The sequence below is a fragment of the Narcine bancroftii genome, chromosome 8 (genome assembly GCF_036971445.1).
Source record: "Narcine bancroftii isolate sNarBan1 chromosome 8, sNarBan1.hap1, whole genome shotgun sequence".
Lineage (NCBI taxonomy): Eukaryota > Metazoa > Chordata > Chondrichthyes > Torpediniformes > Narcinidae > Narcine > Narcine bancroftii.
The window spans coordinates 9,242,108-9,270,066 of NC_091476.1; the positions used below are offsets into that span (position 1 = coordinate 9,242,108).

Below are 27,959 nucleotides of genomic sequence, written 5' to 3' on the forward strand. Positions count from 1 at the left end.
TGTGATGTATGGGTTGGAAAAAGAAAGGTGGCAAATTTCCTATTTCTTGGGCATTGGAAAGCGAACATCTGCAAGATTGCTGACGCTTTGCTACGCACTTGTGAGTTGACTGTGGAAAGGTTTGCAGTTTCCCAAGAGAATTAGCAGGACAAAACAGCATTTTGCGCTGCTAGACTGTCTTTCTGATCTCTTGATTTTGGAAATAAAGTTTAAAAAAAATTTCAAATTGCCAAAAAAAATGCTTTTCATAAAATAATTCTCATGTCGTATTCCCCTTTCTATTGTGCAGTCTAGCCCTACATTTCAACATGTAAAGGGACCAGTATGAAAAGGGATTTCTAAAAACAGCTTGTGGTTTTATTAATAAATACAAGCTCTTCCCTCTTCATTCCCTTCCCCCCCACCCCATGTCCTAAATCAGACTCACCACCTGGCATCTACCAAGCAGCCTCTTTCAGTGCAGAATTTTAAAATGGCTAAACAATAGTGAACAGACCCAATCCATAAAGCAGGCGTGCACCAATTGCTTGCCCTGTCCACATTCTCAGCACAGCTGCTGAGCCCTGGAACCTGCACCTGCTCCTTTGCTCTGGCCCACAGCCTTGTAACCACCAACAGGATTTTGGCGTTGGCTGCTATATTCAGCAGAACCACTGAGAACTAAGCAATATTTACATGACAAAGTGTTCGTCTTTTAACCCTCGAGTGGCAGAAGGCTGATTTTTTTTTAAAATAAATCCATTCCTGGAAAAACCACCATGTGTGCACGCTTGGTATGGATATTTTGTTTGTTTAAGATATTGACTCTAAGAATTTGAGGTGCACCAAGACGAAAGCAGTTGGATTGGTCACGGGGAGGAGGGGGGAGCCTTCTTCCCATTCTGTTGCAGATTGTGACAGAATGGTTAAAGAACCTTGCCCAATTTGCGCAGGTTTACATTTTCTTAGAACTTGCAAGAATTTTGTATGATGACCTTTCCAAATTTCCAACTTGCCAATTCTACTGTAGGAAGACTGTACTGTGCAAGATAACAATACATCAAGGCTCCATCTGCCCTTTCGAGTAGATGTGAAAGTACCCATTGCACTATTTCTAACAGGCAGCAAAAGATCTCTCTGCTGTACTTGCTAACATTTTATCTTTGAGCCCAAGAACTGATAATCTGGTCATTATAAAGTTTATGGGTCCTTGGGTATAAATTATTTGCTTTATTTCCTGTATTACAAAAGTGACACGCTTCAAGATAATTGTATTCTAATGGGCATCCATACATCATGGTAACAGGCCAATTTACACCTCATTAACCCACACCCCCGGTACGTTTTGAACAGTGGGAGGAAATTGGAACCCCCAGGGGAAAACTCACGCAGATACGGGGAGAACGTACAAACTCCTTAGAGTTGACGTGGGGTTCGAACCCCGGATCTGATCGCTGGGCCTGTAAAGGCATTGTACTAACCGCTACGCCAACGTGCCACCCTATTAATAGAACTATAGAACATTACATAAAAAATACTGAGATTACTTTAAAAAATGTTATAGACGTGAATTTTTTTGTTAATATCACTTTATCAAAGTTATTGCCAAATGAAGTGTGACAAGTCTCTGAAAAGGTTTTATTCTCCTCCGAATGTATTTTGAATGTCATTGTCATTCCTTTTGCTTTGATGTGCTGGTTCTATCGCTGTAGCTGGGCTGATCTTGGAAAAGAGCTGGCTGGCTTTCCACAGGTTGAATATCTTTATTCAGTGCTGTATTATTTCATAATGCTACAATTGAAGCACTGCATAATTTCCATCACTGAACCCACTGTGCTTCAGTTGTCAAAATGCTATTCTCCATTTCAGTGGAGAAAATGTTTGGAAACTCCTGAAAGCACACATCAGCCAGTAACACAAGCCCCTTTTCCACTGACACATTGTCCCAGTAATTAACTGGGAAGGGTCCAGTGGAAAAGGAAAATGGTCAGCATGCTGGCATCAAATGATGTCATTTTACGCCAGGGACTGATGGCCTCAGCCCTCCACTCATATCCCTGGCGTCAGCTGACGCCGGCATACCAATTATACCAGTGGAAAGAGGACAACAGAAAGTCACCTGTTTCCAGATGAAGGTAGAACACTCCGATTTCCCCAGGGATGAGTGTGTTCAGTGGAAAAAGCTGGCATTGTCCTAGTTAAAGGTGGCCCTGTAGACACAGCATGAATGGCTTCCTATCCCAGGACACTGCATGGCCAATTAACTGGGATACCAGTGGAAAAGATGCTATAGAAGGATAACCTCATAGAAAGGATATGGGGAAATTCTCAGGTTATGATCAGACATTGGTAGTTTTCAGAAGATAGGATGCAGGGTGGTGTGAAAGTCCTGGATTTTAAATCCAGTTTGGCAATGACTGAAAAAATAATGAACAATCAACTCTTTAGCCAGTAATCCTTTAATACTTTTTCCATCTTCTGTATTAAACCTGCCATTTTACCCAGTTTGCATCTGTTATCACTGTGAAGCAAGTTCTCTGTTACATCTCCCCTTGGTTTCCACATTTTTCACTTGTCAGATGACAATGGGATGACTTGGGGAAATTCTAATCTTTGGAAAATGAAGTAATGCTACAAATTTGTAAATGATTTTGAATGATCGCTGTGTTTGACTATTCAGATTGTGGGTCTGTCCCAGTTATGTTGAAGGGGGTTTTCCCTGAGGAAGACATGGGAGCACACTATTCTTTATAGTGCAGGGAAAAGCCTTGTGCTGATAAAAGACAATGTTGGCTTGATTACCCTGGTTATGAAACTTAAACCTTGCAAGTGCTAAGACTTGAACTGTTGACTGTTTTTCATTCTCTTCAGATGCTTTCTAACCTGAGAATTTCCAGCATTTTCTGCTTTTATTTCAGATTTTGAGCATCTGCAGTTTTATGTTTCAAAAGCAGACCGCTGCAGCTTAGACTTCTCTCGCATTGTTTGCTGATGTTGTGTTTGTTTTCCCACTGAATTTTCTTGTTGTACAGAGAGGAGTGCGCCATCCAGGAGCCTCACCATCGACAATTTTTTTGGATTTCACCCATTCTCAATAAATCCATTGTTTACCTGTTGTTGATTGTCGCTAATGGAAAAGCAAATTGTGTGGAGGACAGAGCTTTTACAGAGAGATGTAGATAGGTTAAGTGAGCATCCAAGGGCCTTGCAGATGGAATTCAAAGAGCTGGTGTAGCCATGGAGGTTGAATGGTTGTTTAATATGTTAGAAGGAAATGCAAGTTGTTCCCCAGCAAAGGAAGAAAGAAAAGACATTTCAAGGAAGTTTACGGAAACCTTGGTATCCAATAACTTCTGCCTCAGGACCTGCTATTATTTGTTTTGCCAACAGTAAGTAGGGTGACATTGTGATCTTGTGTGAAAAGGCAAGATTTATTTATTGTCAGAGTACAAGCATGCCATCACATACAACCCTAAAATTCTTTTTCCTGCGGACTAGGCAGAATTACCACTTTACTGACTACATAATGTACATGTAAACAAATAAGGAAATGTAAACAAACTGCAATACAGAGAGAAAAAAAATCAATAAAATGCAAAAGCCAGGGTCCCTTATTGTTTGTGGTGGAGGAGTGGCAGCTGTCCCTGAACCTGATGATGTGAGTCTTGTGGCACCTATACCTCTTTCCTGACGGCAGCAGTGAGAACAGAGCATGTGCTGGATGGTGTGGATCCTTGATTATTTCTTCTTGCTCTCTGATGGCAGCGCTCCCTGTGGATGTTCTCAGTGGCGGGGAGGGTTTTGCCTGTGACGTCCTGGGCTCTGTCCACTACCTTTTCTGGATGTGTCTGTGCTCAAGTAAACCCTGTTTTCCGAATACTCAAAATACGAAAATTTGCTTATACAAAGAAACCAGTGTTCCTTTTTATGAAGAAACTATAATGGGTTTTTGCTTTTACGAAAATTGCCTCCAATAGTAGTCAATGGGTCTTCGCTTTATGAATTTTCAGATTTCAAAGAGTTTCTCAGGAATGCTCTTTCTTCATAAAGTGGGGTGTACCTGTATTGGGTGTCCCCATTACCAGATCACGATGCAGCTGGTCAGCACACTTCCCACCACACATCTGTAGAAATTTGTCAGGATTTCTCTTGTCATACCAAACCTTCGCAAACTCCTGAGGAAGTAGTCACTGACGTGCTTTTTTCACAATGCAGTTAGTGTGTTTGGTCCTGGAATGTTCCTCTGAGGGACTCCCAAGAACTTAAATTTGCTCACTCTCTCACAAGCTTCTTCTCAGTAATCAGCGGCTGTTCTCTGTTTTCGTGATTTGCTTTTTATGTACAAAAACTCTGTAAACTAATCATTATAAAATTGTGGAGAATTGGGTTCAACATATTCAATGGATGTTGACTTGCAATCTCAAGCTCTTGCAAGAAGGTTTTTTTAGTTAATGATTTGAAATCAATGTGCATATAAAGGTTCTGGGCAGTTTGGTAAAGCATTTAAAGTCTATTGCTATATTAAGTCTATAATGGGAGGTAAGAAATTGGCATTAGTAAGGCCAATTTAGTTTTTTTAAGCAACTGCTTTCAATTTTCATGGTTGAAGCAATTTGCTAGATGTGTTTTGTCAGAGGTCTGTCCTCTCCATGCCCCTCAATGTAGAAATTGGATATCGAACATCTTGATAAGTATAGGTTTAAACCACAAGTCAAATGTTGAGGAACCCCCACTCGCAATGATGTAAGTGTAATTGCCGCCATCATCATCCATCATCATGTAACCTCACTCAAATGCCATTTGGAGCTACAGAGCATCAGTTGACACATTCTGAACCCCTGATGTGCTTGAAATACATTGATTGGAAAGGCTTTGATATTCCAAGAAGTGAGATGCCTGCAGTAGGATACCTAGCTCTTTGCTTGCAATTGGTGACCTTGAGGATGTTGATGCTGGGGACTTGGTGAAGGTAATGCATTGAACGTAAAGGGTAGATGACTAGATTCTATTTCTCACCATTTCTCAGTGGTGCTTTTACATTTGCACATGGCTGAATGTTGTCTAGGTTTTGCTGAAAACAGGCAGGGACGTCTTCACTGTTGGAGAAGCAGCAAATGGAATTGAAAGTTGTACAGTCATTAATGAACATCAACACAGCTGTCCTTGTTGAGGGAAAGCCATTAATAAAGCAACTGAACGTAGTTGGGACTGGGACACTGTGTCAAGGAACTCTGGGTAAAGTTATTGACTCCCAACAATCAATTAATTTCAAGGTGACACAGTGAGTCCGATGCTATTACAGCACCTGGGTTCGAATCCGGCGCTGTCTGTAAGAAATTTATAAGTTCTCCCTGGGGCTGTGTGGATTTTCCACGGGTTCTCCGGTTTCCTCCCACTCTTCAAAACGTATGGAGGTTGTAGGCTAACTGGGGAATTTCAGTAGCAAGGGCCAGAAGGGGTCACCATCATGCTGTATGTCTACATTTAAAAATCACAGGCATCTTGGGTATGATGTGACCTAATGGGAAGTTTTTCCTTTCTTAAAAATTCTTTTTGATTTTGTTTTACCAAGGCTCCTTGACCATGCAACACTCTTGATTTCAATCTGATGTTCCTCCCTCACCTGGAAACTTGGTTCTTTTTCAATGTTTGGACCAAAGCCAAAGGGGGTGGGGGGGAGGGAGGGAGAAGGGAAATCACGTGCTAATTCATTCTGATGAAACTCAAACTGAGCATTAGTGAGAAACTTGTTGAGTGCAAGTGCTGTTCATTACTATTTATTGAAAATGGGTTGATGAAATTATTAATCCCCTTCTGTCCTCCAAGGCAAATAATGCAAAGTTCCCCCATGGCAACCAAATGCCCTCCTTCTGGGCTTTATCATCTTGCTAATTTCCTCTGGATCACTTTCCTAAAGGGTGGTGTCTGAATTTGGCATTCACTGGAATATTGGATGTAACAAAGGATTTCTAAAGGTTTCCAATAACTTCCTTTTTTTTGTATTTAGTTCTCCAATTTAAGAAACTGGTATATCGTGCTTTTATCCTCAAAGTTCAAATTTATTGTCAGAGTACAAACATGTCCAACCCTGAGATTTTTTTTTCTGTGAGCCCAGCAGAATCTCTACTTTTTGGTAATGCGAAAAAGACTGGGTAACCATAACCATATAACCATTTACGGAGCAGCAACAGGCCATGTCGGCCTTTCGCGATCCACATACGTAAATAGACTGGGCAATGCAGAAAAATTATTCAATAACAGATAATGAGCAAAGTAAAAGTCCTTAAATGAGTCACTGATTGAGTTTGTCGATCAGGAGTCTGATGGTGGAGGGGTAGTAACTATTCGTGTACCTGGTGGTATGAGTCTTGTGGCACCAACACCTCCTTCCTAATGGCAGCATTGAGTGCCGAGAATATCCTAGGTGGTGTAGATCTTGGATGATTGCTGCTGTTCTCTGATGGCAGTGTTCCATGTATATTTTCTTGATGGCAGGGAGAGATTTTTGCCTGTGATGTACTGGGCTCTGTCCACTTACTTTTGCAGGGATTTCTGCTGCAAGGTGTTGGTATCCTCATAATGGGCAGTGATGCAGCTGGTTAGTACACTTTCCACTACAATTTTTTAAAATCCAAACTTTATTTATTCGCTCAAGATACAGGTAATAAGTAACATATAACAATAAACTAGAAGTGAACATTACATTTTATATATAAAAGAAAAAAGAGAGAAAAAAAAGAGAGAACCCCCCCTTCAGCCAACTCTCCTAAGGAGAGCCATGAAAAAAAGAGAAAAAAGAAATAAAGAAATAAAGAAAAATGAAGCATACTTATTAAAATCTAATCAATGTAAATCAAAATGTAAATATTCTGAATATAACAACCACTTATGAAGAAAAAATTTATAATTATCATGTGAAACATATGTAATTTTTTCCATTATTAAACAATATTTCATCTCATTATACCACCTATTAATATCAATCATATTCATATCCTTCCACGTACTAGCAATACATTTTTTCGCTACAGATAATGCTAAATATACAAAAGCAAGTTGAAATTTATCTAATCCCAGACCTTTCAAAAGCTGCAAACTACCCAATTAAAATACCGTCAGGTCTAAAGGTATTTTAATCTTATACAGGTATTCTAAAAACAATTGAATTTTTTTCCAAAAAGATTGTATATTTATACATGACCAAACCACATGAAAAAAAGTTCCAACCGCGTTATCACATCTAAAACACAAATCTGATTCATAAAAACCATATTTTTTAGTTTTTCAGGTGTTAAGTATAGTTGATGTAAAAAAAATTATAATTATTGCATCACGTGCATTTATCAATCTAGTTACAGTATCATAACAAATATCTGACCAATCATCCTCGGAAAAAATAAAACCAATCTCCACTTCCCATTTACCTTTAGATTTATCCCAACCCTTTTTATCCATACCATCCTGTAATATTTGATACATAACTGAAATATAACCCTTCTCTGGTACCTTCATAAGAAAAGTCTCAAATTTAGTCATATCTCTACCAAACACATGCTTCACCAAAGATCAAATTTGATAATAAAGAAACAAATAATTCTTATCAATACCATAACTATCCCTCATCTGATCAAAAGATAAAAATTTACCCTCTTTAAAACAATCTCCCAAATTTTCCACACCTTTTAATCTCCAGTATAATAAACTCCGATTATGTATTGAAAAAGGAATAAGTTGATTGTTATACAATGGAGTCAAAGCCGACAATTCACCACTAGAACCTATCAATTTATTTTTCTTCGTCCATAATTTCATTAAATGTTTTAATATAGGCACATTAAATTGCTGTAACAAATTTACATTCCATCTAAACAAAAATTGATGTATTTCAAATTCATAAATATTTGCCATCTCAATTTTGGCCCAACTAGGGGGCCGTTCCAAATCCAACAATGAACTAATTTAAATTGGGCTGCTTCATAATAATTTTGAAAATGCGGCAACCGTAATCCCCCTTGGTCATACTTTCCACTACAATTGTAAAAGTTTTACTTTCTCTATATCTGACCAAACCTCTGCAAACTCCTGAGGAAGTAGTGGTGCTGACGTGCTTTCTTCACAATGAGATGTGTGTGTTGGATCCATGAAAGGTTCTCTGAGGTAATGAATCCCTGGAATTTACTCACCCTCTCCGCTTCTGATTTTTTTTTCTTTCCCCCTTTCCCAATGATCACTAGATTGTATACCACTGGCTTTCCCTCCTAAAGTAAATAGGTCTTGTCATTTCCAGATTTGTAAGCATCTTTGCTCCCATTGTTTTTGTAATTAGACCCATCAGAATGTTGATTTTTGACTATCATTGTTTACCCACATACTTTACTTCACTTCACATTTATCCATGTTGGCCTGGAAGATGATTCACTGCATTTCATTGTGTGGGAGGGACATATCACTGGAGTCTTCCACCCTCCTTCCCCATCAACATATCAACTTGGTGTATGGGGATTGTTGCCTGAAAAGAGTGTGTAAAATCATTTGAGGACCTCTTCCACCCCATACACAGTATCTTTCAGCTGCTCCCGTCAGGAAAGAGATACAGGAGTATCAGAGCCAGCACCACCCGATTGAGGACCAGCTTCTTCCCACGGGCGGTGAGAATGCTGAACAACTAAATAAACTGTTCACATCAACCATCCAAGATTCTCATATTCATGAAACAATATTTATTTGTATTTATGAATACTTGTCCTGCTTATGTATGTGTGTAATGTCTGGCTGTATGTCTGCGAGTTTTGCACCAAGGACCGGAGGACACTGTTTTGTCGGGTTGTAAACTTGACTTGATCTTCGTATGTGATGTTTCCATACACATTAAAAAGAATGCTTAAAAACAGCATTCTTTCAGCTTCTGGGGAGTGTGGTTGCTTAACGAATGGATATTGTATTGACGGGAGCCGGATGAAATGTGCTCCCAGGCAACAAAAGTGATGAGGACAAACGGGTGAAAAATAGGAGCATTATTTTTGTGCTACATGGCCACAGGGAGACTCCAGGATTATTGGCTGGAGCTTCTGGCAAGATCTTGACAAGGGTATAAGTGTAATCTCAGAATGTCTACATACTTAAAGAATGTAGGTAATTTCCTGGGCATGCTCTGCTTGCTTCTGTGCCTGGAAGAAAACTGGATGAAGTATCTGAGTCTGGACTTAGGTGATCTTCCAAAAGGACTGTTTGGGAGAATGGATAAAGTGGCAGATGCATGACAGCTTGGAGAAGTGTACAGGCATGCATTTTGTTAGAAGGAACAAAGAAGCAAAATATGTTCTAAATTTCTGAATTCGGAAAGCTGAGCTCCAAAGGGACTTGGGGCTCCTAGTGCAGGATTCCCCAAAAGGTTAACCTGCAGGTTGAGTCCGTAGTAGAGAAGGCAAATGTAATGTTGGCATTCATTTTGAGAGGACTAGAATATAAAAGCAAGGATGTAATGCGGAGGCTTTTTAAGGTGTTGGTCAGCAGTTTTGGCTCCCATGCTGAAAGGATGTTGGAGAGGGTCCAGAGGAAGTTTATGTGAATGGTCCCAGGGATGAGGGGAGTTAACCAATGAGGAGTGTTTTATGGTTGTGGGCCTGTAAATTCTGTTTAGAAGGGCGAGGGGCATCTCATTAAAACTTAAGGAATATTGAAAGGGCTGGTTAGAGTGGATACAGCCTCAGAATTTAAAAAAAAAAGCCCTTTTAGAACACAAGTGCCCTATATAATGTTTGGGACACTTCTTTCTTTATTTGTCCCTGTGCTCTACAGTTTTAAATTTGTAATGAAACAATTCACTTGATTAAATTGCACATTTAAATGGATGAGAAGATTTTCCAGAGCTTGCAGAAGGATCTGGACCAGCTGGGAAATTGGGCCAGTAAATAAATGGCTGATGGAATTTAATGTAGTTAAGTGTGAGGTGTTGCACTTTGGAAGAGCGAATCATGGTAGGATTTACACATTGAGGAGTGTGGAGGAGCAAAGAGAACTGGGAATACAGATACATTGTTCCCTCAAGGTGGTGTTGCATGTAGACAGTGTTGTAAAGAAAGCTTTTGGCATCTTAGCCTTTATAAATCAAAGTATTGAGTATAGAAGTTGGGATGTTATGTTGAAGTTATTCAAGTCATTGGTGAGACCACACTTACAATATTGTGTGCAGTTCTGGTTGCCCAGCAGCAGGAAAGATATCAATAAGATGGAAAGACTGCAGGGAAGATTTACTAGGATGTTGCCAGGTCTTCAGGAGTTGTGTTGCCAGGAAAGATGAAGCAGATGAGGACTATAATCCTTGGAACGAAGAAGGATGAGCGGACCCTTGATAGAGGTCTATAAGATTATGAGGGGTATAGACAGAGTAGATATGAGTAGGATGTTTCCACTTAGATTGGGGGAGATAAATACGAGAGGTCATAGCTTTAGGCTGAAAGGGGAGAGGTATAAGGGGAACATTAGGGGAAAGTTTTTCACTTAGAGAGGTGGTAGTGTGGAACGAGCTGCCATCTGATGTAGTGAATGCAGATTCAATCTTGAGTTTTAAAAATAAATGGATAAATGCATGGGTAGCAGAGGTCTGGAGGGTCATGGAATGAGAGCAGGGCAGTGGGACTAGTTAGTTTTATTGGTCAGCACAGACCAGAAGGGTCAAGTGGCCTGTTTATTCTGAACTGTAATGTTCTATGGTTATTTGTATACATTTTGGCTTGACCATGTAGAAATTATTGTTTCTATACATAGTTTCCCCTATTTCAAGGCAACATGATGTTTGGGACATTTGGTTTCAAAGATGTTTGTGATTACTCAGGCATATTGGTGAAGGAATGAGAGAGCTTGGCTTGCTTCTAAGCTTTTGATCACCTTTGGATTCTGTAATTGCAATCTTTCAACATGAGGACCAGAGTTATGTCAATGAAAGTCAATGAACCCATTATGAGGCTGAAAACAAGAATAAATCAGTAAAACACATCACCCAAAACCTTAGGATTACCCAAATCAACTGTTTTGAGCATTCACTGAGAAGAAAGAGTGTACTGGAGAGCTCAGTAAACATAAAGGGACAGGTAGGCCAAGGAAGACTCCACTACTGATAATAGAAGAATTCTCATCATAATGGAAAAAAAAATCTCCAAACACCTGTCTGACAGATCAGAAACTCTCTTCAGGAGGTAGGTGTGGATGCGTCAATGACCACAGAAGACTTCATGAACAGAAATACAGAGGCTGCACTGCAAGATTCAAACCACTAGTTAGCCACGGAAACAGGATGGTCAGATTACAGTTTGCTAAGAAGTATTTAAGAGCCTCCAGAATTCTGGAAAATGGTATTGTGGGCAGATGAGACCAAGATTATTCTGTATCAGAGTGATGGGAAAAGGAAAGTGTGAAGGCGTAAAGGAACTTCCCAAGATCCAATGCATACCACCTCATCTGTGAAACATGGTGGTGGGGGTGTTGTGGCCTGAGCATGTATGACTGGCACAGGCTCACTTATCTTGTGATGTAACTGCTGATGGCAGTAGCAACATGAATCGAGGTGTATCGAAACATCTGCTTAAGTTCAAGTTAATGCCCTCTAAATTCATTGGATGGCACTTCATCCTACCACAAGACGATGACCTCAAATGTACTGCTAAAGCAACAAAGGAATTTCTCAAAGCTGAAAACTGGAAAATTCTTGAATGGCCAAGTCAGTCACTCTATCTAAATCCAATTGAGCATGACTTCCATTTGCTGAGGAAAAAACTTATGGGGGCAAGCAGTAGAGGCTTGGCAGAGCATCACCAGAGAAGATGCTCAGCACCTGAAGATGTCTATGAATCAAGACTTCAAGCAGTCAATGCATACAAGGGATATGCAATAAAATACTAAACGGGAATGCTTTAATGTACATAACATTGCCATGTCCCAAACATTATGGTGTCCTGAAGTGAGGGAACTAAAAAGTGCTGTAATTTCTACATTGTCAAACCCAAATGTACACAAATAACCTTGAATAAACTCTGGAATGTGCATTTTAATCACATTTAAACTGTCTGATGACAAATTCAAAACTGTGGAGCACAGGGGCAAATAAAGGGGAAAAAAAAAGTATCTGTCCCAAATATTATGGTGGTGTATAAGTGGAAATTGTTGTCACAGATGGTTGTGGAGGCTATTATTGTTTAAAGCAGAGAAAGAAAGTTTCTTCATGCGTGGGGGTGTCAAACATTATGGTGAGAAGGCAGAAGAATGGGGTTGAGAGGAAAAATGCATCAGCCATAATTTAATTGGTAGAGCAGTCATGATGGGCTGAATGGTTTGATTCTACTCACACATCTTGTGGACAAAGGACTGTGAAGTGTGGTGGGTATTAGCAGCAGTAGCTTGGACTGATCCTGAGGCAAGGAAGCTGATTGATCCTCTCCCTGACTTTGAGACAAATAGTTTTAGTACATGTGCAAGATTCTTTTTGAGATTACAGGAGCTCAGACCTCACAATGACCGTGTAGATTGCAGTTTAAATTAGGGCCTTTTAGACATATGGTTTTGGGAGAAACTGCTTTATTAAAAGTGGTTGGTTGTTCCATGTTGCTTTTCAGACCAGAAAGGTTGAAAATTATGTCAGAGGAAAAACTTTGTGACACAACGCAGTGTTAGTGCAACACTGTTCAGCAGGCAGCAATTGGGACCAGGGTTTGAACCCTGTGCTCCATGTCTGCTTGGGTTTTCCATGGAGCTCTGGTTTCCTCCCACCATTCAAAAATATACTGGGGGGGGGGGTGGGTGTCGTTGGGCAGCATGGGCTCATGGGCTGGAATGGCTTGTTTATGGTCTAAATTTTTAAAAAATGTTGACAATATCTAGGTCAGTTTTATGCTGGGGACATCTCGAGTAGTTGATGTAAAAAATTTCTAAAATACTGGTTTAAAATCTCCCTTTGCTGCTCCTCTACGATCTTCCTTCCTTCTGTGCATTCTTAATAGTTGGTAGGTGGTGGCTACAGAGAGCTACACTTGTATTTTCTTTCCACTTCAACAAATCCAACCTTAAGGTGATGTTAAAGCAGCATGGGAGAACTTCGGAGAGGAATGCACCCCCCCATCTGTCCAACTGCTGATAAATGCAGTGGCACATTTTGCATTGATTAAAAATCTCCTGGATAACGTGCGTGTGAAAGTCAATCAACCTTTCAAGTTTTCCATTCTCTTATAATGTGAAGAGTACCCAGTCTTCATGATGAAGCTGTTTACTTGTGAATAAAGACAATTGCAATGAGAATAAATGGTCACTTTGGACCTTGTAACATTAAATTATGTAGGCAATTTATACCACATTTACTGTAAATACCATTATATATAAGTTGCCATAAGATTATCAGTTAACATTGAGCAAAACCAATCTTTATTTGGACACTGTAATGATGTCACCCATTTTGGCCTAAATTGTGTATAGGCTGCACTTCATACCCCTGGTGGGAGTTTTGGCAATTTGGCCCTGAATGAAATCCCAGATGGTTTAATACTAGGATTATGCTAGTTGATTTCCTACTCAACACAAGCAAGAGGTAGCTGCCCATGGCTTAAAATTGTATGGGAGGAAACGGAGGACCATGTGGAACATTATCCTATTTAAGGTAGATATTCTGCTGGGTAAACCGTGGAGGAGTTTTGGTCTGCTGCATCTGATCCACACAGAAACTTTAAAACTTCCATGAATGAAAGTATTTTTATGGCTTCTGACCACTGCTATTGTCTGGGCAACATGGACCTTGGAAACTTTTGCCAATGCTCCTCTGGAGATGGAGTGATTGTGCCTGCAAAATTAATTGTCTTGTGAGGGTCAAATTTGAAGTACCTTGTAGAATTCAAACTTTGAATGCTCAAAGTTTTAACCTGGCATAACATCGAGGGACAAAAGGCCTGTACTGTGCTGCAGTGTTCGATGTTCTTCCTTCTTGATTGACTTTCATGACTAACAGTCCACAGATAATGCCAAACACAAGCAATTGCAACACATTTTAATAGCATTAGAACAGAATTGTAGGTCACTCAAATTAGTCAGAGCTACAAACTCAGTGATTCAATGGGAGTTCTTCAAATAACATTAAGAAATGCAGTTTCAGTGTTATTAGAATCGCGGTAACCTGGAAATCCGATTCCCTACTTCACATTGAACATGGAGGTGCAAAGTTGTGTTCCCCTTGAGAAAATTACTTATACAGGTGGTCCCTGACTTGTAACCGTAACAGGGACTGAAGGATTGGTTGTAGCTCTGGTTTGGTTGTAAGTTGGGTTTGCTCCACCACGCATGCCTGAGGTCGTGTAACATTGAACAAATGAACCTTTAAAGGGGGAGCGGGGACATTTGTGCTGCTGCCGGGAGTGGGGACCACTGTATACAGTACTTTTAATATGAAATATGTACTTGTACTGTAGTTTTAATAAAGATTTAAAAATAAAAATTTGGTTGTATGTGCGGGTAGACGTAACTCACGTAGGTCGGAAGTTGGGGACTGATCTTAGGAATAGATATAGTGTGTACATTGAAATTTGGCAACCTTATTTAGATTACTTAAATGTCCAGATTGTATAATTTATTTTGATATTTGTCAACTAGTATACTCCTTGTCAGAAATTTAATCCTTTTAAAATGATGTGACTCTGAGATGTCGAACCTTGCTCCTGTTGCTTTTTCTTTTCTATTTTCTTTCTTTTTATCTCCCTCTATTCCCAGCTGTCTGTCCCCTTTTCTTTTGAATCTGAGGAGGGGGGGGGGGGCTGAGAGACAAGGGACTTTTTTTTCAGATCTTATGAATGTTTTTCTGATTTTTATATTCAATGCTAATATTGTTGGGTGTGTAGGTTCTTTATTATTATCTGACTGTATATTTTCAACCAGTGAAACAGTGAGTCTCCTGACCCCCCCCCCACTTGTGAGTATCTGAGTGTCTCTCCCTGTTCCAACTCCCCCCCCCCCACAAAGTAACTTTACTAAAAAAAACATAAAATAAAGATTTCAAAAATTAACAGAGGCCTGCAACATGGTAAAGGGGCTCAGTAATCTGCATAAAATTACTCTGGGTTGAGACAGTATTCAATGGCACAGCATCTTTTTATTTTTTTGGACTTGTGCAAATTTTCAGAACATTTAGATTTCTGAATTTCTCTTTTCTCAGGTCAGCTTTGAGGACATTGGTTTTTCTTTTGTTAATCGAATGTTGAGGGATCATGACGTGCAGTGGTCCAGTCCAAACACTGGGTGCACTGCCTCTTTGAAGGGGTCATCAATTTTTCTTCTTTTAAATTTCTGGAAAGCACTCTTGGATGCCTTTATAATCAAAGGCCTGAGGGAGAGATGTCCACCTTCAGTTATCAGCACTAAATGGAGGTGAGATTATCTGACACTGCTTTTACTCATCAGCTTTGACCTCTATATCCCTGAATTTATTAGAACCAAATGTACACAGCTGGACATAACTGAGGATTGAGGATCCATGTTTAAGGTTAATTTATTCATCTGGGTTAACGTAGTTGCTGTGGAATTTTTTTTTTCTGATCATTTGCTGACATTTGGTATTATTTACTTCATTTCTCAGGTAATTTGAGGATTATTTTATGGCAGTTCTGGTTTTTACTATTTCCTAATAAATCGAGCTTTATGGCATGTATTGCGTGTACAAAGAAAGTTTGTGCAAAGATTGATCTCCTCATGTAAGAGTCATGAATAATGCTGAATAATATCTTGAATAAGAGAACTGTAACCATTGTTCATTGAAATCTAAAAGTGGGAAATTTAATCGTTTCTATGTTTGAAAACAAAATTGTACCCAATGCAACTGTTTTTGTGTAGTTTTAATATTAGCTTTATATTTGTTTACTTGTAACTTTTTTTCCCATTAACTGCTCTTGGCTTGGCTTCGCGGACGAAGATTTATGGAGGGGTAATGTCCACGTCTGCTGCAGGCTTGTTGGTGGCTGACAAGTCCGATGCGGGACAGGCAGACACGGTTGCAGCGGTTGCAAGGGAAAATTGGTGGGTTGGGGTTGGGTGTTGGATTTTTCCTCCTTTGTCTTTTGTCAGTGAGGTGGGCTCTGTGGTCTTCTTCCAAGGAGGTTGCTGCCCGCCGAACTGTGAGGCGCCAAGATGCACGGTTGGAGGCGATAATTGCCAAGGATTAGGATGAATGCCTCCTTGTAATGCTGCATCTCTGCAAGCTTGCCCTAATTAGGTACTGAGTCATCTGTAATTCAGCTTCCTGCTAACCGCATTGCTGCTGCACTGTTACATAAGGCCTGACTTTTTCCAAAAGTGTAAAATGGATCATAATCCTTTTTTAAAAGAAAAAAACCAAAAAGAATGTGCTTAGCGTGGCCCGGGCCATGTGTGGGTGGAAGGGACTCATTCTATAATGCAGTCTTGCCATGGTAGAAGTAGGGCAAAATGTCTTCTCTTTTGGGGCAAGTAACACATTTGGGGTGACTTGCTGTCGGCCACTAATTCTAGGGCAAAAGGACCTTGGGAGCAAATGTTGTGTGATGAATCAGGAATAGATATTTGTAATGCTGGAATACCCTGATTGAATGGAGTTTGTAGCCACTCTTCTGGCCTCTCAAAGCTTAATCCCATGAAAAACATATGTTGGCAAGCAGGACTTGTCTAAACCAAGGAATACAAAGAAGTTGGAGCAGTTAGAATAGCGATTAGAACAATGTTGTTACAGCACTAGCGAGTGGGGTTCAAATCCAACGCTATCTGTAAGAAGTTTGTACGTTTTTCCCGTGTCTTTCCTCCGGGTGCTCTGATTTCTTCCCACCCTTCAAAATGTACCGGGGTTGTAGGTGTATTTTGGCAGCATGTGCTCCTGGGCTGAAAGGGCCTGTTACCATTGCTGTATGTCAAGTTTTTTTTAAAAATTAGGAACTCTGAATGTTAGTGACTTTGATTACACTGCTTCCATACAAAATCTACTGACTGTTTCACTGGAATGAACTTTCAATGCCTTTGAAATGTTGAAGTAGTTGGTCAGAACTACGATTCGAAAGCTGTGGTACAAAATCAAATCCCTATCGATTTGAAATAAACCGAAAATGCTATGAATACTGCAGGTATGAAGGGTGAAGTAGTTTTAAAGTTTTAAAAATGCCATTTGTCAGTAAATAGAGAATTCAGATTTAACATTACGAAATAGAGTAGGAAATAATTTTTATGGAGCAAATTGATGTGGTCTGGGATATTTTTCTTTCAAAAGTGAATCTGATCTATTCTTGAAAAGGAAACAATACCAGCCACGGGAGAGGGACCAAGTTCAAATACTGTGTCTTCTGAATGCAATCTTCATTGAAATAAATTGTAAAAGCAAGATTTAGATAAAATTACCATTCTCAAAAATGTCTTTTGTGTATGTGATCCAGAACCTCTGCTCGTCTCATTTAGAAGATTGCTGGCTACCAAATCACAACCGCCAGCTGCCTGCTTTATTACACAATGTGTGTGGTTTGATGCAAACTAAGCTTGCAGTTATACTTGGTGACATCTGTCTGGGCAGTAGCATTGGAAGACTTGCTGGAGAATAAAATGGATTATTTGCAGTTTTTAAAAAAAAAAAAAAATTAGACACAGCAATCAAAGATTTGATTTTGAATAATTTACTCTAAATTGAAGGTTGATATCCTTTAAAGTATCTATTCTAGTTCACAAGCATCAGTGTGGTAATTCACAATTACTGTATTTGACAGCATACAAGACCCCCTCCTTTCCCCCCCCCCCCCATTTTAGTGGGGATTATTAAGATTTTTATTGTGTATTTACAGGTAAGCATTTAAAACTAGTGGGGTACCTTGGATGAAAAAAGTATGATCTAAGTGTAATGTATTATTTTTTGACTTTTAATGTGTATCTTTATGTACTCTCTTTTTAAAGTGGAACTTTAATTGCAATTAAAATATTGAAAAAAAATTAGTGTATTTATGGATAACCATTTAAAACAAACAAAATATACATCTATGGCAACAGGAAAAATCTTTTTAATAATAATTCTGTTGTAATTTGCAAGAGAAAACAAAAGCAGCTTAGCTATAGCAGAAAAGATTTTAACAACAAACTGCCATGTTGGTCCCCATGCTGATCCCACTGCACCACACTCCAAAAAAATTTTGGATCACACTCTCCCGGAGGCCTGCTGTCGGTCCCCGCACAGGCCCTTCTCTCTCCAGCGATAGATGGCGGTGATACTAGTGAGCCATGCAGTGACGATGGTCACTCTCGGCATTACTCACCATTATCACCCTAATTTCAACTTCGCATAAAAGACCTGGAGATATTTTTGGGGGGGGGGGGGGGGGAGGAAAGTGGGTCTTGTATGCTGTCAAATACAGTCTACTTTTTCTTGAATAGTTTTAGTTATTATCATTAGATTTATGGGTTTTACAATATTTAGCTCGATCGATTCTGACAAAGCAAATGGATGACTTAATTTACAGTGAAAACACCAAAGTACAAAGTTTAAATGACTTTGTAAATACTACGTGCAGTTCAAAATTTAAAAAAATACTGGCAATATTCGGATGGTCAGGCAAAATCTGTGGAGAAAGAACAGTTGCTTAGTTTTGGAAAAAAAAACTTGATTCCTAAAGTTGAACTTAATCTTTATCCTCATCAAAGCAGGTAAGAGTGACCCATTCTTTATTATTGTAAGACTTCAAATCACAAATTGGCGATCTCTCTCTCTCTCTCTCATGCAGATATTGGTGACAGATTATATATTGGTTTTAAAATAAAGTGGTGTATTACATGCCACGCGTGGGCAATGGAGTAGACTGCAGGATGTTGCAATTCCAGTGCAGCTCTGATTATCCAAAATGTGGCGATCAGGCCTACTTCAGATAAACAATATTTTTGAATAACAGCCCAGTAGCAACAGCAAATCTCTTGTAACTGTGTGGAAACAGCAAGGGAAGGCTTTTTAAGTATTAAAATAATGCTAGGTTTGATTTTTTTTTCAACCTGTGACATCAGTTCAGCCCAGAAAAAAAATTTGCGCAACTGAGGATTTCTGATTGTTTTTTGATATCCTCATTTACCTGAAAAATTTCAAAGGCGAAATTTCTAATTTTTACGAAATCCTTGATTCTCCAAAAAATATTTACGAGCCGAGCAGGCGTCACTTCTGGATCCAAAATTTTTTTGGATAATCGGAGTTGCACTGTATGTAGCAGTTGTACTATGGATGGAAGGAGAGTGAAACTTCTCCATTCTTTGGTCATGCATACCTATTTTGCCTGGAAATATCATTTATTTAACATGAAAATTATCACCATGTGAAGTAATATTTGGAAATGGAACTTTTCCCTTGTTTTACAAATACTTCCCTGCCTACTTGTTTCTGAATTTGCACTCACCAGCATTTCAGGTGGTGCGTTCTGGATCAATGTAATTGTTTGTGTGTTTTAAAAATTTATTTTGCAATGACCTCAACCTTGCTGATCAAATAAATAGTTTAACTGTTAGCAGGAACTATTTTTAACAACATGTCTTTGAGATGTCTCGCATGATTATCAAAAGAAACGGGAGCTTCAGAGCATAACCTTCTAGAGTCCGAGACCGGTTTCCTTCCTGCTTTTATCAGGTTCTTAAAATGGCCACTCTTTGAAAAATGTTGCCCCTGAACTGTAAAGCTGCACTTTTCTCCATACCCTGCACTTTTATTTGTAAGCCGAAATGGCATAAAGACCCATTTACTACTTTTGAAGGTTATTTTTCATAAAAGTGAAAACCCATTCAAATCCTTTGGTAAAAGTGAACTTTTGAAAAGTTTTGTATTCGTAAAACAGGGTATACCTGATTCCTAAGAACATCTTCCAATAATTTACTTACTGCACACATCAAGCTCACCGGTCTACAATTTCCAGGGTTACTTTTGGAAATCCATTACATGTGACTGTCAAGGCTCTGAGAATCCCTCATTTACCTGTTCGTAGAGAATCAGCACTCCTCCTTTTATGAGAGACAAACTAGACCAATCTAGTTTGATTTTTTTCATGGTAAAGAAGACATGAACATGTCTGTTTGTCCTCAGAATGCATTTACACAAGAAATTGTTCTGTAATGTAAGATCACATCAAACTGGAAGTTGCCTTCTCAAGTCAAGTTTATTGTTATCTGATTGAATAACTCCAACCCAATGAAACAGAGTTCTGCGGTCCTCTGTGCCAAACTTGCAGACACACAACCAGATATAACACAGACAGACAAATAATACTAATATTCAAAAATACAAATAAATAAATATTGTTTCATAAATATGAACGTTTTGGAGGGTCAGTGTGAGCAGTTCCTTTGGTCGTTCAGCATTCTCACTGTCTGTGAGAACAGGCTGTTCCTCAGCCTGGAGGTGCTGGCTCTGATCCTCCAGTAGCTCTTTCCCAATGGGAGCAGTTAAAAGATGCTGTGTGCAGGGTGGAAGGGGCCCTCAAGGACTTTGTGTGCCCTCTTCAGACAATGATCCCAGTAGATTACCTAGATTGAGGGATAGGGATGCTCTAATGATCCTCTCTGCCACTCTTATGGCCCTGTGGATTGACCTTCTCTTATGGCCCTGTGGATTGACCTTCTCTTATGGCCCTGTGGATTGACCTTCTCTTATGGCCCTGTGCATTGACCTTCTCTTATGGCCCTGTGGATTGACCATCTCTTATGGCCCTGTGGATTGACCTTCTCTTATGGCCCTGTGGATTGACCTTCTCTTATGGCCCTGTGGATTGACCTTCTCTTATGGCCCTGTGGATTGACCTTCTCTTATGGCCCTGTGGATTGACCTTCTCTTATGGCCCTGTGGATTGACCTTCTCTTATGGCCCTGTGGATTGACCTTCTCTTATGGCCCTGTGGATTGACCTTCTCTTATGGCCCTGTGGATTGACCTTCTCTTATGGCCCTGTGGATTGACCTTCTCTTATGGCCCTGTGGATTGACCTTCTCTTATGGCCCTGTGGATTGACCTTCTCTTATGGCCCTGTGGATTGACCTTCTCTTATGGCCCTGTGGATTGACCTTCTCTTATGGCCCTGTGGATTGACCTTCTCTTATGGCCCTGTGGATTGACCTTCTCTTATGGCCCTGTGGATTGACCTTCTCTTATGGCCCTGTGGATTGACCTTCAGTCTATTTCCCTGCAGCAACCTTAGCCACACTGATGCAGCCGGCCAGGACGCTCTTGATAGAGCTCCTATTAGAAGGTCAGGAAGTGTAGCTACTGCTGCACCTTCCTGACAAGTGAGGAGATGTTGAGTGTGCACGAGAAGTCTCTAGTTAAGTGAACTCCAAGGAACTTGGTGCTTTCCACTGTACTGTAGAGTTGGTGATGTGTAGTGGAGGGTGGCCATTCCTCGTCCTCCTGAAGTCCACGTTGAGGTTTTTACTCTTGCACTTTATCATGAGATTTTCTACCTCTTCTCTGATGAGGACAAATACAGTTGTGTCATCTGCAAACTTAATGACACTGTTGATGCTGTGTCTGGCGATTCAGTTGTGTGAACAGGAGCGTGGTGAGCACAAAGCCTTGAGTTCAACTTGTATTAATTGACTGAGAGTTGTGATAATTCACTAATTGCCTACACCTGGAAAATTGAGTTCTCCGGAGATCTGTTCCTGGGCATTAATGATTCAAGTTTCCAGATGACATTGTTAGGTGGGGCTGTAGAATTGCAAGCAGGAGATGGCACTGGGAGATGGAAGTCGATTTGTGAGGCTATGCAGGAGGGAGCCAAGAAAATTAAATCAGCATTTCTTCTATGTAATGAGCTGTAGAAGTTGACAAATGATCTGAGGCTCACTTTCAACACAGTTTTGAATTATATTCATAGAGTTAGAGATTTGCAGCATCGAAATCAGCCCTTTGGCACCTGCGTTTGGCAAGTTAATCCATTCCTATCCACGTACTGGTCTAAATGCTGTTGAAGCATTCCAGTTTCACCCAGTTCTACCACTTCCTCTGGCCATTCTCTCCTCAGACCTACCACCCTATGTGGAAAAAAATTGCCTCTCAAGTCCCTTTTACTCTATCTTCTCTCGCCTTAAACTTGTACTCGCTACTTTCTAATTTCCCCTTCCCTGAGTAAAAAAACCTTATCTATGGCCCTCATGATTTCATAAATCTTTATTACGTCCCTACCTCAGTCTCCCTGAGCTCCAGGAAGAAAATGCCTATCGAGCCTTTTGCTTGTAAGCCCACCAGTCCCAATAACATCTTTTGTGAACGTGTCGGACCCCTTTGCTCTCCTTAAACCATGGTCTCTGCAGACTTTCATGTTTTACTTCTGTCTACTGTCTTCGAGGGATACCTACCCTTTGCTCTCTGAATGGAGTTCTGTGGGGTCTTCTCTCACTGCTCCCCATCTGTAATCCCTGCTGCCCTCAAGCTCTCTGACCATGTACTCACCCCGATCTTCAACCATCCTAGTGAATCTTGTTTAAATCCCGTCCACTTGAGGTAAAGGATGCAAAGGGCTAGACCCCTGGTGTAGCAAGTAATTGTGGTGATTGAAATAAATGTGGAAAGAGAAAATAGACCAAGAAACTGACCTGTACTGTTGGAATGCAGTGGCCATGGGAAATGGGGAAGGTGTGAAGGAAGTCGTGAATGGCCAGAATGAAAAGCTAACCAGCCATTTTTTCCAATAGGTGCTTGTTCTGTATTTTGCCGTGATGGGGGAGATGACTGACTCATCACCCCATGACAGTAATTTTGGGGTTTCTGCACATGCTCAATTAAATGTGAAAGCATAACCACACACACACACACACACACACACACACACACACACACACACACACACACACACACACACACACACACACACACACACACACACACACACACACACACACACAAAAGTTGGGAGATTAGTGGAAGTTGAATCTAGTGTTGATTTAAAGATTCTGAAAATACTGTTCTTTTGTTACATGTGGTCTGTGGCTTGGGTGTACAGATTATAATTATTTCAGTTGTGTATTACAAGATATAATGGATTATAATATTTTTATGTTATGTATAATCTTCTAAAATTGTTATTGACATTTTGACTTCTACAATTCTTTAATTCAATCTTTACTTTATCCACGAAAATAGTGCCTTTTTCTTGGTTTGCTATCTGTAAGAATTCTTTAATGTGATTTGTTGCTCATCCAGGTTCATCACATGACAGGTGTTTATTATTGGGAATCCTGTCGAAGTGATGCTAAAGGCAAGTGGTTATTCATGAGGCCTACGCCACTGGCATTACTGGGTCTTTTGGACCCATTGTGTGTCTTTGCTTCATAGCTGATTTGGAAAATCCAGATTGTTCCTGTCCTGAGGGATTTGTCTCCTATCTGGCAATCATCCAAATGTACAATTTGCCCTCTTGTTAAGGTGGGCCACGTGCAGTTGTGGTCATTTTCTTTCCCACCACCTTCTCCTGTCTGTGGGCTGGTTAGGGAGTTATTTGGTGTGGTGGATAGTTGGGAACATGGAAAATAAGTTTGAAGTAGACCTAGCCTTCATGATGAAGACAGGATGTGAATTTATCAATGGCCATTGAAAAAACAAGTCCACTAAAAAAATAGGCTTTCATATTTTGCAGCTTTAAACCTCTATTGGCAGTATATTTTCTACAATTAACAATGCATTTTATATTATGAGTGAGCTTTTAACGTATAGATATTGCCAATTACTGGCCAATTACATCCGTTTGTGGTAATGCAATGGAAAATGCTAGCTAATTCGTAATGCACAGAGCACAGAGGGAACGTGTTGGAACCCGAATTTGTAAAATGGATGGTTGTGAAAAAGCAAATATTGCTTATTGCCATAACCCATTTGTTTACACATTATTATGGAAGCTGCATTTTAATTTGCTTTTGACTGATTTTAATAGCTTAAAGTACCTTGTGTATTGCTAAACATTTAGAATAGCAAACCTTCCTCACACAAACTGAATCAAAAATTAAAATAAACCCTCTATATTCATGTCCTGATCTTGGTGCAACTAGTTTACTGGTCTCATTGAAAACTAGAGTGTTTTTATTCAGAACTTCCTCTCAAGCTTAAAAGGATGTGGTAGAGCTAATGACCGGTTGAACTGATATTATCAGACCAGCTTTCTTCTCTGATACTTAATGCTACTCCCTTAAAACTTTCTAATTTTTCCTTGTGTTCTGCACTTATAACAATTTTATATAAATTAATATTGAAATGTGGGATTTCAACACTGTATAAAACTACATAAGTGGCAGTGGATCCTCTTTAGGAATAATTCATCCTACAATAGCTGTTTTTTTTTTTGCTTAAAAGGTAAGGCCTGCAACACATTTCACTTGACATTAGGAAATTGGGAAGCAGTAACTAGTTGACCCAAGGCTTCACTTTAAAAAGGCTGAAGATTGAGGGATGATGTTAGAACTGCAGAGGGAAGGTGAGGTGCTGGGAGATTGAGCCTGATTAGAATTCAGTGCAGTGAATCTGGATTTCAACACAGTAAAGAAGGAATTTTTAGGGCTGTGTGGTGTGGATTGTTTGCTCTGACAAAAGTCAATGAATTGTGATGTACATCTTACCAGAGATTTGCTATTTGTGACGGGACATTTATTTTGGGCGTTTAAGGGCAAATTCAAAACAATCGAAAGGTTGGATAAACTGGGGTTGTATATGTTGGAATTTAGAAGGATGAGAAATATGATTGGGGTATATTAAGGGATTGAACACAATAGAAACTGATGACATGTTCCTGATGTTGGGGGAGTCCAGAACTAGAGGCCATAGTTTAAGAATACAGGGAAGCTCTTTAGGACAGAAATGAGGAATTTTTTTTCTCTGTGGAATGCTTTGACGCAGAGGGTGATACAGGTGGGTTCTCTGCATAAATTCAAGAGGGAGTTAGATAAGGTTCTTGTTGACGGGGGAATTGAGGGTTATGGGCAGGGACAGGGCACTGATAATGGAGATCAGCCATGATCTGAATGAATGACAGTGCTGGCTCAATGGGCTGAATGGCCTACTCCAGCACCTATGGTCTATTAACAAGAATAAATTTGAGCATGGATGCAGGTTGAATTGTTAAGACTTCATAAGTCTGCCTGAGCAATATTTTATGAAAAGTTTAAAAAAAAAAGCAATTCTAAAATTAAAACTGAAGATGCTGGAAACAGCAGGTCAGTTAGCGTCATAATTAACATTTTGGATTGAAGATTTATCCAAGGTGGTCTTTTGGCTGTTAAAAGGAGTACCTCAAAACATTGTGTAAAATAAGATTAAACGATGACAGACTGGCATTTGGCTGGCCCCCGAATTGCTGTTGGCCCTGCAGATGACAGGGGACCAGGAGCAAGTCCGTGCCTGTTACTAATTGTGTACAATTTGAAATGATAGAGGGAAAAACTTTGCCTTGTGATTGTGCCTGATTTTTATAAGGACCATCCGAATTCAATCTCATTTCCCATGGTAGACTTTTCCATTGTTTAAATAATTATTAAATGCTATTCAATAAAACAACTCTATGCTAAAGCTTGTATTGAATTCTTGAGTTTAAAAAAAAATTATACTCCTGGCAGTAAATGTGATTTTTAGATGTAACACTTATTATGACTTGGTCATTGACTTTTTCCTTATTCAGCCAATCAATATACTTGATTTAAAATCCCCCCCCCCACTTAAAATCCTTTTTTTTTAAAGATCATCTAATATAATGACATTTGTTATCAAACTAAAATAAACTTGTTGGCCGCATTAATAAAATCCAAATTTCTATTTATTTTTTCTTCAATTCACCCACCCTTGCACCTTCTCAGATTTGTATTTTTGAATGTCAGAACTTTGATCATTTCAATCTCATTGGTTTTGCTTTTGGTTGAAAATACCAAATACCTAGTATTTCTCAAAAAATAAATGATTCCTCCCTCTTCCTCCCCCCCCCCCCCGCCAATTCCACCCACCTACAATCCAAGCTGGCCAGCACCCATTGGCATTCATTTGTCAGAGCTCCAGAGGGCATTTTAACCATCATGATGATATGATGGCCTGTGGATTTCAGGGATTCCTGTAAACTGCCATGATCGCTGACTGTAATCAAAGCTACGAGAAGGGGAAGCTCGTGTGCCCAAGATTGCTGCCTCCTTGTACATTGCGTTAGTATTGAATGCTCTAGCTTGGCTTCTGACTGAAAAATCTCGAATCATTTACATTTCAAGACAGAAGTATGGACTGGAAACAAAAGTGAAGCCAGCACCAGTCCTCTGGAACAAGTAAGCCTCAAATCCACTTTGACTTCCAAGTTCTCACATTTGCATTTGTATCATTTGCCTTAATTATAATGCACTTATTGTAAAACACCTTTTAGTATGCAGAGTTGGAAGGCTAATTTTCCACTGTAAATTATATTACAGTATGTAATTAAGTGGTAGAATCTGGGGGGAGTTCAAAAGAATGTGAGGGGAAAAAAATTGGATTAATGTAAAATTTATGATTGGTCAGTGGAAATTTGGTTGGCTGAGATGACTATTTCTGGGCTAGTCCTCGCCATGATTCGATGAATTTGTATGTAGGATTTCTTCCAGTTTTCATCCTTGACCTCAGCAGAAGAACCTCGAGACCCAATTCCACTCTTCGGTGGGCGAGTATCAGGTCTGTATGAACTCATCACTACCCCAGAAAACTAGCTGGCTTGGGATATGTGTTCTCCGAGTCTTATTACAATCACAGGTGTTCCTGCCTCTTCTGCTAAGATGCCCCCATTCCAGCACGTGCTGAACCTTTTCATTCCTGTGGAGAACTATTGGGAATGCTTCCTGGGAAGAGGATCAGCCGTGAACTGACTGTTTCACAAAGTGAATTATCATCATAGCCAAAAACTCATCCTTTTTGAATTGTTTAAATATCTTTAAATACTGTAGTAAGATTTAAATCATTCCAAAACCGTTACTCTGCCTGTCAGTGGCACGGAATCAAAACACAATCAAGTCTAAAGCACTCCCAATTTGTAATTAGATTCTTCTTGATATTATTAGCAGGCCTTGCTCTGATTGGGTTCATTCATTCACCCAGTTCCTGATTTGTCATCGGCATTTCCTCTCAAGACAAGATGACAAGATCAATGCAAAGGAGGAAGTTTGTCTGAAATGCCCAGAAACAATCCACAGGTGCCATTGGTGCAGGAATTGAAGGGGCTTTTGCTTGGGCTGCTGCTCTGGATCATCCCATCCCTTTGTTCATTCTTTGCTTAAAAATGTGCCTTTACCATGGAAATAATTTTATTTTGTCTTTTGCCTTTGGCTTTTTCAGAATTAAATTTGCAGCTGTTTTCAGGGTCAATGTTTGGGGCTACTGTTTCCTGGATCATTTTTCAAGATGAAAAGTCTGCTTCTCCAGTGCTGTTTTTAAAATGCTGAGGCCGTCGTTTAAATTCTCTCACCAACATCTAATGTGAAATGAGTTAGAATCTTTTGTAGCTGAATGATTAGAGTTGAATTTTCAACTGCAAGTTCCTCATGTGTGCCGATTCCATCTCTCACCAGTTACCTTGGTTATTGGAGTGGGCTGTACCACTTTCTAACTTGTTGGGTTTATTATAAACCGAGTTGTGGCCCAACTCTTCTTCATCAAGCCCTTTTTACTCTTTATTGGGATATTTACAATAATACAAAAGTTGGTGCTTTTGACCTTGAACTTTTAAGTATACAATGCAAATATGTATGACCTTTCATGAACTTTATCATTGAGGAGGTCCTATTCCTATTGCCCCTCCATGACCATGCTCTTGCCTGCTGAAGTCATAAGGTTTGTCGTCTCCAGTAGGTCTAATGCTGGCTGTCTGACTACCTAACTTCTGTAAGTTATGCAAAGCCTTTACAGTCTGATCCTATGCTTTATTTCCCTTATTTCCTCACTCATCTACAGGGGCCAAATTTTAAAATTGTCATTCCTCCATTTCAAACTCTACATTT

At 39.7% G+C, this 27,959-nt stretch overlaps 1 protein-coding gene across 7 annotated transcripts in view; it reads left to right on the forward strand.

The window, feature by feature from the left end:
* Nucleotides 1-27,959, forward strand: part of LOC138740343 (serine/threonine-protein kinase PAK 3) — a 201,864-nt gene that overhangs the window by 26,408 nt on the left and 147,497 nt on the right. Inside the window, exon 2 of one of the 7 annotated variants that reach the window (XM_069892854.1) lies at nucleotides 26,051-26,261. The exons of 5 other annotated variants lie outside the window; for them this stretch is intronic. The gene's annotated coding sequence lies outside the window, so the exon portion shown is untranslated. Of the gene's footprint in view, nucleotides 1-18,434; nucleotides 18,652-26,050; nucleotides 26,262-27,959 lie in introns of those variants that run through there. One more of the 7 variants, XM_069892855.1, reaches the window with a different exon arrangement.